The sequence below is a fragment of the Lissotriton helveticus genome, chromosome 11, assembly GCF_964261635.1.
Source record: "Lissotriton helveticus chromosome 11, aLisHel1.1, whole genome shotgun sequence".
NCBI classification, from domain to species: Eukaryota; Metazoa; Chordata; class Amphibia; order Caudata; family Salamandridae; genus Lissotriton; species Lissotriton helveticus.
Genome location: NC_136072.1, coordinates 589843427 through 589857870, shown reverse-complemented (window position 1 = coordinate 589857870; position 14444 = coordinate 589843427). Strand labels below are relative to the sequence as shown.

Sequence of the window (14444 nt, the reverse complement as noted above, 5' to 3'; positions counted from 1 at the left end):
AACTCAATTACCAGGATATCTTGTTCTGTGTTCCTAGCGTTGAATGATGGGTACAGATTATGTATTAGGAAAGGCTTTCTAAAAACAAGCAACATGTACAGCGTCTTCCCAGAAGAGTATCATGCAAGCAAATATGCAAAAACAATCTAGCTAAAACGAAGTGTATAAAATGTGTAAAATATAAGACTAAAATGGAGAACCAAAGTGGGTCCAAGAGGGCCTCACTACACCCCTCCCCTTCGCTGTGAAAAAACTCAGCTTCTAAATAAAGGTGTATGTAATTCTCACCTGTTGTTTCTGCAGGGGGGGAGATGCAAGATCTGAAGTAAGGTCCCAACTTCCCTCACCCACCTGTGCAAGCCCAACAAAGTCAGAGCCAACACAGTGGAATTTGAGGAAGAGGGAAAACAAAACAAGGAAAGGAAAAGGGAGACACATCACCAATATACTTCAGGTATGGATCTTCGTTGTGTGGTCTTTATGTGATTCCTGTAGTGGAAATAAGGTGAATTCTATTACCATGTGCGTGTATAATGCTTACAAACAATTATCTTCCTTCTGATAGATATAACTGCCTGAATAAGTTCCCTCTTCAGCTCAAAAGAACAGAATCGGCTGTATTGTCTGTGAAGAAAATGAAAGCCTTAGGAGTATGATACCTAGTATAACAGAGAAAGTGTACTTATAAATGTATATGATAAACTAACCTATGAAGTGATCACTGCGGAATTCCGTTAAAGCCCCACTTTTTCATAGCCATTAAAAACCAAGAAAAAAAGCAAAACACATATTTTCCCAAAAATGGATAAGGATAAAGAAAAAAAACCAAGTATGCGCAAAAATGTGCAGGGCTAAGATACAATGAGATAATCAGTCCCTTAATACTCAGGAGACTAATTTATATTGTTCTTACAGCCATCAAGCAATGTGTAGCAAGGAAGCAGGATCTCCATACAATGTGGAAACATATATCAGATATTACACGTAAATACCCAAAGCAATATAAATGTTACCGCCTTAAGTGCGTGGATTCTTTGTAAGTTGTTTGTCTTTTTCACTATTTCTCGTTAGGAATCATCGTGAAGGCCCCCGCTGCGAAAAACGAGAAAAAGAGATGCTAAGAAACCCCAAAATCCTCACTGAAGCTGAGTGAAGGTCCTCGTGTCACTGAGCGAACACAGAGAAGCCAGGAAAGGAGCCTGCCCAAGAATGCTGAGGATGAAGACAGGAGCAGCGAGCTAGTTCATGTCGAGCCGGACGAGCAACAGAAGAGCCAGGAGAGAACCCGCCGAGGAGGACAGCTGAGCGCCCGAGCAACCCGGAAGACAATCAAGTAAGTGGAGGGAGCCGCTGGACGGAAGAATGAGAAATTTCCTAGTTATCACAAAGGAAAGTTTCAATTCTATTAAGGACGCGGAGGCGAGGATTATGCATAGACTTTCTCCATTTTATTAGACAGCAAGTTAGAGGAAACTGAAAAAACACAGACTGCCAACTACATATCCCATGATGCATGGCAGTAACTATAGTAACCAGTACACCAATCACAGTCCATCCGAATATATATAACAGCTCCCGCGCCGAAGTCCGTCCTCTTTCGTCGCTGCAGGAAGTTAAGTTGTCCCCAGTCTAATCCGTCTTCTGATCGGATCCTAGGAGAATAGAAAACGTAATAATCTCTTGACCATGGAAATCTCAGAATGCAAGAGAAGAACCACAGAATGAAGATAAAATGCAAATGCAAGTATTATCAGTAACATAAACAGAATTTTAAATAAAGTGCAAATATACATAACAAAATCAATGCACAAGACCATAAATATACACAAGAAAATATTACTTTCCTGACATGTAGAAAGAATGACCTCCAGCAATACCTCCAAACATAAGGGAGGGAGGCTAGAAAAGCCAGGGGGGGATAATCCTCGCATCCGCGTCCTTAATAGAATTGAAACTTTCCTTTGTGATAACTAGTAAATTTCTCATTCTATGTCAGGAAGCGAAGGCGAGGATTATGCAAGTTCAAAGCTTACTCACCACCAGCGCAGCGGCTTCATGAATTGGTTTAAAATAAAACTTTTTCAAAGTGGATTCCGAAGACCAATCAGCCGCATTCATAATGTCCTCCAATCTGCCACCTACCTGGACAGCCTTGGAGGCCATAGCTCCCCTAGTAGAATGAGCCCCAAAGTGCCTGATAATCAATACCGGATTCACTCATGATCCATTTGACCCATCTAGCAATGGTAGGGGAAGATACTGCATGAAATGTTTTTTTAATGGCAATCAATCAGAAAAAACTTTATTTCGGTTAACATAACCTCAAAAAGTACAATCATAAAACAGAGTAATACATTTTTAAAAAGATGTGATAATAGAAAGGGGGGAATATACATTTTCTAGATTTGTCATAAAATAGTGCAGCAGCTGAAATTTATCAAGGGCAATCTGTGGGACTCCATAGTCGGGGTGTGTAAATATGCTAAATAAATAAATAAATTACCTAAAAACATTTACATTACAAACAGGATGATCTTTACTCTACTATTCCTCATGTGTGAAACCCAGAGGTTAGAAATTTCCTACGCCAAGGTTTAGGATCAATAGAACTAAAACATTTTTCTAATATATTTACAACCTTTTAAAAGAAATAGCAGAGTCATATAATATGATTAATGACATACAGCAGATAAAATAAATCACAGACGAGGAGAGAAAAAGCTCAGTGATTCTTCTCTCACGCGTACAAATATTTTCGACGTTGATGCCACATAGAATGTAAAAATCCTGCAACAGAGTACACTATCGGCATACTGGTGTCATGCTTCAGTATCCTAAGGGCCTCAGAGCAACATCTCGGCCTAGGTTCTTGCAGATCTGGACCAACCAACGTTTCCTTGCCTTATGGCAGATGAAAAAGACTTGCGGAATGGTCTCCACGCTAGATTCACACACAGGGCAATTTGCAGTTTGCACATCCCCCCCATTTATGTGTTAAATATCTTAGAGGGATGGTCCCGTGTCTAAACTGGAGATATAACTTCCTAGCCTCAGTCGGTTTTATTTCATCTAAAGTTGATTCAAAGCTGTACCTGTCTTTGGTTTCAAGGAAAACTGATGTTAGTCGACCACTTCGGGCACAGCTCTGAAGTTGGGCTGATTTGAACCCATCAAAGTATGCTTTCAATACTTTCCTTGGAAGGCTGGGACAATAAGTTTCAGGGCGATCCCACATTTCGTCCAGTCCGAGTCGCAGCAGCCACTGTTTAATATAGGAGAGCCACGAGAGTCTTGCAGCCCCTCTCACTGCATTATTTCCCTTACTTCCTCTCTATAAGATGATAATTCTGGAGTAGCCCATAATCTACGCCAATAGAGTAGGGGTTTCAGAGCTATTATGTCTATAATGGCTAAGAGACCTAGGTCTAGACGTAATGGAATACGTGGAGTGCTCTTTGGGAGGTTTACTAACTGTCTCAGGAAGCTGTTCTCTACCTGGATAAGATTTTTATGGTTTACATGTCCCCAGAGCTCCGCTCCATATAATGCCCCACCTCGTGCTTGTACTTTATAGATTTCAATAGCCGGGCTCAGTGGTTTCGAGCTAGATTTACAAAAGACCCTCATAATGCCTCCGGAAGATTGTGTTAGTTTAAGAGCTGATTTTCTAACCTGGGCCCCCATTCCATGGTTTCTGATATTATGACCCCTAGATAGTCAAATGAGGTAACTCTTTCTAGGGTATTCCCTGATAGTGTGGGGTTTGATCTTGTGCTTTTAGGGGAATTAAATGCCATAAATTTGGTTTGCTGCAGATTTATTTTTTAGTCCCCTTTGCCTGCAGAAAAGTTCAAATTTATCAAGCACCCTCTGAATCCCCATAGGGAATTTAGACACCAGCAGGGTCTCATCCGCAAACATCATTGCGGATATTGGGCGGGAGGCTAATTTTGGGGCGTCAAGGTCTTTTCCTAGTGCTAAGTAATCTATGAGGCCGTTGATATAGAGGCAAAACAGGGTGGGGGGCTAGCACACAACCTTGGCGTACTCCTCGCTTGATTGGGATTGGTGCAGTAAGGTTCCCCTCTTTGCCAAATCTGATTTGCGCATAATTTTCCTCGTGAAGTAGCTTAATAAGACACATTATATGTGAAGGCACCCCCATTTCTTGGAGAACAGGCCAGAGTTTGTCCCTAGGGACCAGATCGAAGGCTGACCGGAGGTCAACAAAAATTAAATAAAGGCTGCCACCCTCTACAGACATGGTCTTCCAGTATAACATCTGGAGCCTAAGTATTTGGTCGATAGTGGACATTTTTTCCCTAAACCCGGCCTGTAGGGGGGTAAGTATATTCCGTTCCTTCATCCAGGACTGCAGTCTAAAAAGCACCACATGGGTGAAGATCTTTTGTGAAATATCAATCAGGCTGATTGGTCTATAATTTGATGGCAAAAGTGGGGAACCTTTTTTAAAAATCGGTATTATTTCTGCTCCAGCCCAACTTCGCAGAATTTTCATACCCTGCAATATCGCGTTAAAGAGAACCCAGAAATATGGCACCCATACAGAAGGTTCATTACAGAAAAGGTCCCCAGGGATTTTATCTAAGCCCGGGGCTTTTCCGGGTGCAATTTTTGCTATGGCTCCCCTGATTTCTTTTAGAGATAGTTTCAATACCATGAGCATCAATGTCTGGTATAGTACCCTTTGGGGAAACATATGTATCAACCCCTAATTGATTTTCACCCTCTGGGCCTTCGTCCGCTACACCTTCTAGTGAATAAAGGGAGTAAAAGTGTTCCCTCCAAACTTCCTCTCACAGATTTGGGTCTACCAGCTTCCTAGGACCAGAGCTGTCCATATTAACTACTCTCCAAAATGATCTCATATCCCTCGCACCCGGAGCGTGTTTCAAATCTTCCCATCTCTCGGTTTCCCATTCTTTCTTTGCTTCTGCTATTGCCTTTTTATGTGTCGTCCTTGCTAATTTAATTGCCGGACGATCCATCGCCTTAATGGAGAGTATAAGGGCTTTTTTGTTTTGCGACAAGGGTCGTTATACCACTGATAGGGGGTTCCTTCCTTGCTCTAATTCTTTTATTTGGATAAAAGAAATCTAGAGTGGCCTCTTCTAAATAGGCATGGTTTCTCCTTGCCTTCTCCAGATCTAACCCGTCCCCTGCTTCATTTAATGAGAGGGAAGCAGTTTGGAGCACTGGGACCAGGACTTTGTAGAGAGTACTCAATTTATCTTGGGAGCGACAAAGGTCCGTCCATCTTACTCTTCGTCTACAATTTGATATGGACATCCCGGAGTCTATAGGATTTTCTTTCAAATAGTCGCTCCTTTGGATAAAACCCTTTAGCTCTAATACCAGCGCATGGTGATCACTATCATACCGATGAAAGACCCTAAAATCGAAAACCCTCTCCCAAGATTTGGACTCAATTAGATTGTAATCTAATAGGGAACCTCGATCATTTCTAAAGAAAGTATAGCTATTAGAGGTTTCAGAAGTAGTTCTGCCGTTGCAGGCTCAAAGAGAGTATTTAAGTGTAAGGCAGTTCATTTGGATCACCAGGGGAGACCATTTCTTTACTGGTGAACAGCTGGTCTCCGGGATAATCCAATAATTATCCTCTTCAGCTAAACCCTCCTTGCTTAGGCCCACCAGTGGTTCATACTGGCAGTTAAAATCCCCACCCACGATCAGTGTATACTGGCCATTGATGGTGCCTAGAAAATTGGATAATTCCTCCAGGGTTTGTGACTCTTTAGCTAGAGCTGTGGGTCTTGAATATACGTTGATAAGAGCCACCAAAATCCTTGGTGAGAAATGTAGTAATACACCTAGTATATCGTTTGACCCTGTGTTTATTTGCTCAGCTCGACTTCCTAGATGCACACCCACCTATGTTGTAAGGCTCCCTGATGGTCTCCCTCTGCCTTGGGTGGATGCCGGTATGCTAAAGGTGACAAAGCCTAACCTAGAGGAAACCCCTCTATCCCACGTTTCTTGGAACATGCAGATGTCGAATTCTTCAGTGAAGGAACCCCAAGTGGGGTCCTCCACCTTGTTTTTCAACCCAGCCACATTCCAGGATATAATTCTTATTTTAGGGGGGTTTGTAGGTTTCAGTGGTAAGGATTCAGTTCCAGGTGAGAATATTGTTACCTTTGCGGAAGGCCCCCACTGCGAAAAACGAGAAACAGAGATGCTAAGAAACCCCAAAATCCTCACTGAAGCTGAGTGAAGGTCCTCGTGTCACTGAGCGAACACAGAGAAGCCAGGAAAGGAGCCTGCCTAAGAATGCTGAGGATGAAGACCGGAGCAGCGAGCAGGTTCATGTCGAGCCGGACGAGCAACAGAAGAGCCAGGAGAGAACCCGCAGAGGAAGAAAGCTGAGCGCCCGAGCAACCCGGAAGACAATCAAGTAAGTGGAGTGAGCGGCTGGACGGAAGAAAGAGAAATTTCCTAGTTATCACAAAGGAAAGTTTCAATTCTATTAAGGACGCGGAGGCGAGGATTATGCATAGCCTGTCTCCATTTATTAGACAGCAAGTTAGAAGAAACAGAAAAAACACAGACTGCCAACTACATATCCCATGAGGCATGGCAGTAACTATAGTAACCAGTCCACCAATCACTGTCCATCCGAATATATATAACAGCTCCCGCGCCGAAGTCCATCCTCTTTCGTTGCTGCAGGAAGTTAAGTTGTCCTCAGTCTAATACGTCTTCTGATCGGATCCTAGGCGAATAGAAAACGTTATAATCTCTTGACCATGGAAATCTCAGAATGCAAGAAAAGAACCACAGAATGAAGATAAAATGCAAATGCAAGTATTATAAGTAACATAAACAGAAATCTAAATAAAGTGCAAATATACATAACAAAATCAATGCACAAGACCATAAATATACAAAAGAAAATATTACTTTCCTGAAATGTAGAAAGAATGACCTCCAGCAATACCTCCAAACATAAGGGAGGGAGGCTAGAAAAGCCAGGTCGGATAATCCTCGCCTCCGCGTCCTTAATATAATTGAAACTTTCCTTTGTGATAACTAGGAAATTTCTCATTCTATGTCAGGAAGCGGAGCCAAGGATTATGCAAGTTCAAATCTTACTCACCACCTGCGCAGCGGCTTCATGAATTGGTTTAAAAGAAAACTTTTTAAAAGTAGATTCCGAAGACCAATCAGCCGTATTCATAATGTCCTCCAATCTGCCACCTACCTGGACAGCCTTGGAGGCCATAGCTTCCCTAGCCTCAAAGTGCCTGACATCAATACCGGATTCAGTCATGATCCATTTGACCCATCTAGCAATGGTAGAGGAAGATACCGCATGAAATGTTTTTTTAATGGCAATCAAAAGCTGCCGTTCACCCGGAGGCCGAACCTCCAAAGTCATATTCTCATAAGATTTTAGACATCGAACAACACACAATTTCGGAGAATCTGGAAAAGCAGGATAGGTTACTGACCTTGAACTCGATTTAATTTCTCCTTGAAATGGTAAATGTAACCCCATCCGGGGAAAAAACACGGGCGGAAATATCAAGGGCCCTGACATCTGACACTCTCTTACAAGAAATAAGACATAAGAGAATAGCAAGTTTAGCTGAAATCTCTTTCCTGGAGAGGTAGTCATTATCTTGCCAAGATCAAAGAAAACTAAGGACCACATTAACATCCCAGAGGTCTAAGTAACGAGGCTCCGGAGGATGTGAAAGACGAATGCCTTTCAAAAGCTTATATGCTAATGGGTGTTCTCCAAACGGAGCCCCATCCACATGAGAGTGACCAGCAGAAATGGCTGACCTAAAAGAGTTGATAGTGCAATAAGCCAATTTCTGATGAAAAAGCTCTGACAGGAAGTTCACAACCTGTGCAACGGGGGCGCCCATGGGATCCAGGTGTTTCGCCATACACCAACGAACCCATCGTCTCCAAGCTGATCTGTACCGCTTGGTGGTACCCGGGGCCCAAGCCTGTTGGATAAGGAGTTAAGCTTCTCGTGAAAGCGAGACGTCAGACCATCGTCCCCTGAAATCCTCCACGCCATAAGATGTAGATGGCCTTGGAGAACCAGGGGGTGAGGAAGTCCCAGAGAATCGGAGAGAATGTTGCCGAAAGACGGCAACCGAACAGGTTTGTCCCAAGATAATTCCAGAAGGGACAGAAACCAAATCTGGGCTCTCCAGATTGGAGTAATCAGGATCAGAGAGGCCCTCTGTCTGCGGACCAGGGCTGCAACCCTCTGGACGAAGAGGATGGGGGGAAGGCGTAAGCTGCTATCCCCGACCAATCCTGAAGGAAGGCGTCCTCCGCTCCCGGATCCGGTTTCCAGCTGAAGAATCGAGGAACATGAGCGTTCCATCTGGAGGCAAAAAGATCCACCTGGGGAAGCCCCCAAAGGGACACAATCTGAGAAAACACTCCTGGATCCAGTCTCCAGTCGCTGGCATCCCTGAAATTCCTGGAGTTCCAGTCCGCCACACAATTCTGATCTCCCGGGAGATATTCTGCCGTCACTGAAATCTGACGTTGGAGGCAGCAATGCCAGAAATCTTTGGCGAGATCCCCCAGAATTTTGGAATGAGTGCCTCCAAGGCGATTGATGTACCTCACCGCCGTCGTGTTGTCCATCCGGAGAAGGACACAACAGGACACCTTGTTGGTCGTGAAAGATCGGATGGCAAAGGAGCCCGCAAGGAGTTCCAGGTAATTGATGTGGAGAAGGAGTTCCTCCTCCGTCCATCGACCCCCGTCCGAAAGAGAGCCGCATCGGGCACCCCAGCCCAGACGGCTGGCATCCGACTCTATCCCTAGATCCGGACGGGAGCCGAAGATCGCTCTCCCATCCCATCCAGCAAAGAAGTTCCGACCTGGCCTCCGAGGAAAGGGAGATCAACTCCGATTAAGTGAGACCCCTGCGAAGGTGCGAGGCTTTCAGCCTCTGAAGGGCCCTGTCGTGTAAAAGACCCGGGAAGATGGCTTGAATTGAGGATGATAACAAACCAACAATCCTAGCTAGCTGTTGCAGGGAGATCCTGTCTCTGCGGAGAACCTTCCGAATTTCCTTCTTGATCTTGGAAATCGTCTGAGATGGAAGATTCAAGGTGGCATCCCTTGTGTCGATGTGAAAACCTAGAAAGATCATGCTCTGTTGGGGAACCAAGTCCAATTTCTGGACATTGATGGTGAACCCCAGATTCTGTAAAAGGGAAATAGTAATCTGTAAGTGAAGGAGAAGATGATCCCTGGATTGGTCCATGAGCAGGATATCGTCCAGGTAAATTATCAGCCGAATCCCCTTGAAGCGGAGAAGTTCCACCACAGGGCGAAGAAGCTTGGTAAAACACCAGGGAGCTGAGGAGAGACCAAAGGGAAGAGTTTTTAACTCGTACGTTTGACCCTTCCACTGGAACTGCAGGAACCTGCAATGAGGGGGAAAAATGGGAACTGACAGATACGCATCCTTGAGGTCTAACCGGACCAACCAATCGTTCTGTAGAAGAAGGTCTCTGAGCAGATGGATTCCCTCCATCTTGAAATGTCGGTAAACCAACCACTCGTTAAAGGATTTCAGATTGATTACCGGTCGGAAGCCTTTTTCTTTCTTTTCTACCAGAAAAAGATTGCTTAAGAATCCGTGCGGATGAAGATGAGAGGGGGCGATAGCACCTTTTGAAAGAAGATTTAGAACTTCGTGGTCTATCAGATCGGTCTCTGAGGCTGAAAAAACCAAAGGGCGAGGACGAGATGTTTGGACGGGGGACCCGTAGAACTCTATGTGAAACCCTTGAACAGTCTCTAACTTCCAAGGATCTGATGCTAAATCTGCCCAGTTTGCCAGAAACAGAGACATTCTGCCCCCAGACGAACAGGTGAGAGGATTTTCAAGCTTACCGTTGAAGCCTCGTGAACTCTGGTTGCCACCACGCCCTCTGCCTTGTCCCTTGCCTCCACGGGAAGGATAGAAGGTTCCTTGTCTGCCATCGTTCCATCCATTATTTTTTTTCGCCTGGGCTCTATTGGGACCTTGGTTGAACTGTCGGCCGGAAGAGCGACCCCTGGCTCACCCGGCCCCACCAAAAACCTTCTTGGGAAAAATCTTCTTCATGGATGCTTGAGCCTTATCCAGGGCAGAAAAAGTGGCTACAAATTTCCCTAACTCCTCAATGAAGGGGTCACCAAAGAGCGTACCTTGAGCTACAGAACCTGCTTCAGAGGAAGACAGCTCTCCCAGCTTGGGATCAATTTTCAAAAGTAATGAACGGCGACGCTCGGCGGAGAGGGCACAATTGTTCGCCCAAGAGACACATTGCCCTTTGCGCCCATCCCGCAACATTATCCGTTGGGAGAGGAAGGCCTGACTCTCTGGACCGTTCCGCCAACTCTATGATTTTAGTTAGGGGCCCTACAACGTCAAGAAGCTTGTCCTGACAAGCCCTCCAGGAACGATCTATCCCCTTTTTCGGGTCCTTCATGTATTTTGCAAAAAAGGTGCAAAGTTTGCGGTCCAACTCAGGGGTACTAGCAACACCATTGGGGAGAGATGGTCTAGGACACTCTGATCTAGGGCGAGATCTCACCTCTTGAGAAAGAGGTTGTCTAATTTTTGCGGCAACATAATCCGCTGCCTTTTTATCAGGTACCCAATCAGAAGTTCGGGGACGGAAGATACAGGAAGGGTCAAACATATCCGTATGAACCTGGTCTCCATCACCAACATCAGAACATGAAGAGCGTGGACGCCAAGACCTGCCTGAATCAAACATATCATCGGAGGAATTGTCATCATCCTCAAACACTTCCTCATCCTCACCCTCTCCGCCTTCGAGAAACCCCTCTTCAGGGTCAAAATTTGGGGTGGACTCGCCACCAGTATATCCGGGTAAGTCGTCCTCCCGGTAGGGTGCGCTTCTCAGCGTGCGCGCACTCTTATGGAAGACCTCAGCAAGTTTGCTGAAGCCTTCCAGGTGCCCCGCGTCACGCTTAATGGCCTTACGCGGCACCACAGCGTGAACACCACTAGGCCCAGCCCCACTGTCTTCCAGGATACCAGAACCTTTGAATACATGGGCAGACAACTTGTTAACGCTGTCCTGCAGAGGCGCAAGCGCCTGGGCAATGGCCGAAGAAAGGAGCTTGTCCACCTCTGCAGGAGTGCGTGCCAGGGGGGCTGTCCCTCAGCAGAATGAGCTGATCCATAGTCATGGTCAGAAGTTGACTGCATAGTTGATGAGGGCCGGGCACCCATAAACAGACACACCCTATTAATTACAAAGGGTTCCCCCCAAGACGAGTGCCTCAAGAAACAGGTGTTCAATCAAAGGTATGACTTGTAACATAAAAACTGAAGTGGCAATGAACACTGTAACATGTAGTATTTGGTTTGTTCTTTTTTTTTTTATAGATTGGTTCACAACAAACAAACCACTGCAAATTATGGTCAGAGCCCGTAAAACATACCGCAACGCGGTGTCAGTGTTGGGGGGGGGGAGGCAGAGCAACAAGAAAAACGGAGCACCAGAAGCCTCAGCGTGTTTCACCACACGCGCACAAAGGGCACTGTGGTGAAGGTGAAGCCCCGGCGGCGCGTCAGAACAAACGGCACCGCACGGCGCACGTGCTAACCAGAGTCCCGCAAGCCAATCCTACCGCGTCAGCCACACAGCGGGAGGAAGCCCGCAACCAGTACAATGCAGAAACAAGCCGTCACAACAATAAACTGCCCCCACAAGTCCAGAGTACCCAGTAAAGAATTACAAAGGGACTTAACTGAAGGCTGCAATGAAGAAAGAGTACGGACTTTGGCGCGGGAGCTGTTATATATATTCGGATGGACTGTGATTGGTGGACTGGTTACTATAGTTACTGCCTTGCCTCATGGGATATGTAGTTGGCAGTCTGTGTTTTTTCCGTTTCTTCTAACTGGCTGTCTAATAAATGGAGAAAGGCTATGCATAATCCTCGCCTCTGCTTCCTTGACATAGAATTGCACGTGTCTAACTAGAACATGAATTGCTCTTCCTCTCCTCCCAGCCTCTCTTATCTTTGCCTTGCTTCGCCACGCGCGCACACTCGATCGGGAGCGGAGCAATCCCGACAAAAGCTAGTCTAAAAGAAAGCCTATAGTAAATACTAGGCACCTTTCACAACCTAAGCGAACGAAAACGAAATATCTGGCAATTAAAAATCATTATAAAAAGAATAGGTAAAATCAATTTGTAAAACCAAGGGGCGAAATAAATATCACAGGAGGCCCCCAAGTTGTCGTCTATATTTCTAGTGGCAAGGGATTCCAAGGAGGACTCTTCAGCCACAGATGATATTTCCCCAGTGGCCTCATTGATTAATTCCAAATAACAAACGTGCTCTGTACCCTCAGTCACCACTGAAGCGTGTCATCCTGCAGGGCACACGCATTTGAATAGCCGAGATCCAAGAACTCAGGAGCCAAAGCCTCCATATTAAAAGAAAATAGCCCGTAGAGAGCATCCAGAAGCAATGGCATTCTGATGGAGCAACTCCAGAAACGGTTCCTTATTGGATGCATCAGCAGATTCATTTCTATAGATTGTAACAGTTGCATTGCAAGACAGATGTCGAGCGCACACTCAAAAGGGCACCACAGACATTGGAACACGGGCTGCTTGCAGTAAACCACACTGGTCTAAAGAACAGGTACCAGTCACAGTTCAGTTGCTGAAGCTCAGACTATGATTGTATCGTGCAAAAAAACGGTATCATGCAATCACAACACAGTTGGACGTATGGCAAGTTTCATTACCATTTGGCGCTGAGGTGGAACATGCTCACGGAGCAGCAAAAATAGAACCAAAATACCACAGATCAGGAATAACACAAGTGATGTGCCTAAAAAAACACTAGAAAACATAGAATGTATGAAGGACAGAATCACTTCAAAAAAGGTGTGAAAAGTGCTGACAATGCCGGACCCAACAGCTTTAAAGAAATGCACCACACCAGAGCTGCTGGAAGCATTAAATATGTGTTGCAAAAGTTCACCAAACTGCCAAGCCAATGTTGTGCATAGTAGCGATTACATTTTGCTATTTGAAAGTCAAAGGTTTCATGGGCAGATGCAAGTGCCACGTCCTGCTGAAACAATAAGGCTTTTAGTCTGCTCACTTTGTCAAAGTTAACCTTCAAGGTTGTAATGGAAGGGCGTTAACCTCGTAGGTTGGAATGGAGGAGAACAAACTAACTCTTGTAACCATGTAAGTTGGGGGGAATAGCGTAGAATTGCAACATTTGACTATCTGAGAGACCGAAACCACAGATTGGACACCTGCTCTCATCTTAGAACAACTTTGATCATTCAGCATCAAATAATTCCATTTGAAAGTAATCTATTGACTGGACGAATGGAAGAAGCTGGTACTCCCTTCAAGTAACACACCAAATCGGCCATTGAAGCATTACATGCTCTGTGAAATGTCACCTCTTTACAAATTACTCAGTGGCTGATGGAAGAGTCACATTCGTTTCCACCAACGAACACTTCTCGTTCCCCACTAACACATCTGTAATCACATCTGTAATCAAAGGGCAATGACCACACTTAGGGATAAAACTCTCTCTTAAAGACTCTCATTTACCTATTGGAAAATGTTTTATGCGAGATGTGATATGAAACTTGGAGATTGGTAATGAGATCGCTGTATGTATTAACTATACTGTGAATGCCAACTGCTCTAATTACTCAATTGTTTAACATTGTATAACTAGCATCTTTCTTAGCCATTAACTGATGCTTACGTGTCAAACTAAAAGGTAGAAGCAATTTTGTTGAGTTCAGGAATTTGCAGGGCAAGCGGCGAAATTTTAAGATATGCAGTGTCCAGCTCAACTGCATAATTGACCTAAGCTGGCTCTGCCCACGGTATAAAGAAGACATGTTGTTTTGTATAATGTCAATAGCAGACGATACAATGTTATTCAACTTATAAATGTGAGTCGACAAAGTATTCATGCTGCAATAGCTTTTTCCAAATTAACTTGATTGATTTGCCTCAAACGCACAGCAGCTTTCATTTGTGACACTTTCCATACTTCATTATAGGTAACGTAAATAAATCTTTTCGAACGCAGAGACCTAGGACCCAACTAGAAATCTGGCACATCCATGTCCTCAGGAGGAAGAGAGAAAGGTGTTCTTTTACTGCAGACAAAAGTGGAACGTTGCAACCATTTCTGGTACAATTTTCCTACGGAATAGGTACTAATAACCCCTGAGTGTTGGGACTGGATGGAACAAGTGTCGGGTCTGCCAGCTTTAAACACCTGTATAGAGTTTTAAAAACCTGTATAACAACCGTTTGTGCCCACTGGCCACAATAACCACGCGTCAGGACCAGAAATTGTTGGATTGTATGTACCATTTTGCACCATGCTATTGAGCT

General features: G+C 44.8%; 1 long non-coding RNA gene across 2 annotated transcripts in view; it reads left to right on the top strand.

The window, feature by feature from the left end:
- The first annotated feature begins 309 nt into the window (after positions 1-309).
- Positions 310-14444, top strand: part of LOC144790973 (uncharacterized) — a 107941-nt gene continuing 93806 nt past the window's right edge. For both annotated transcript variants that reach the window (XR_013602262.1, XR_013602261.1), the window contains exons 1-2: positions 310-454; positions 1072-1333. This is a non-coding gene — a long non-coding RNA (uncharacterized LOC144790973). The remainder of the gene's footprint in view (positions 455-1071; positions 1334-14444) is intronic.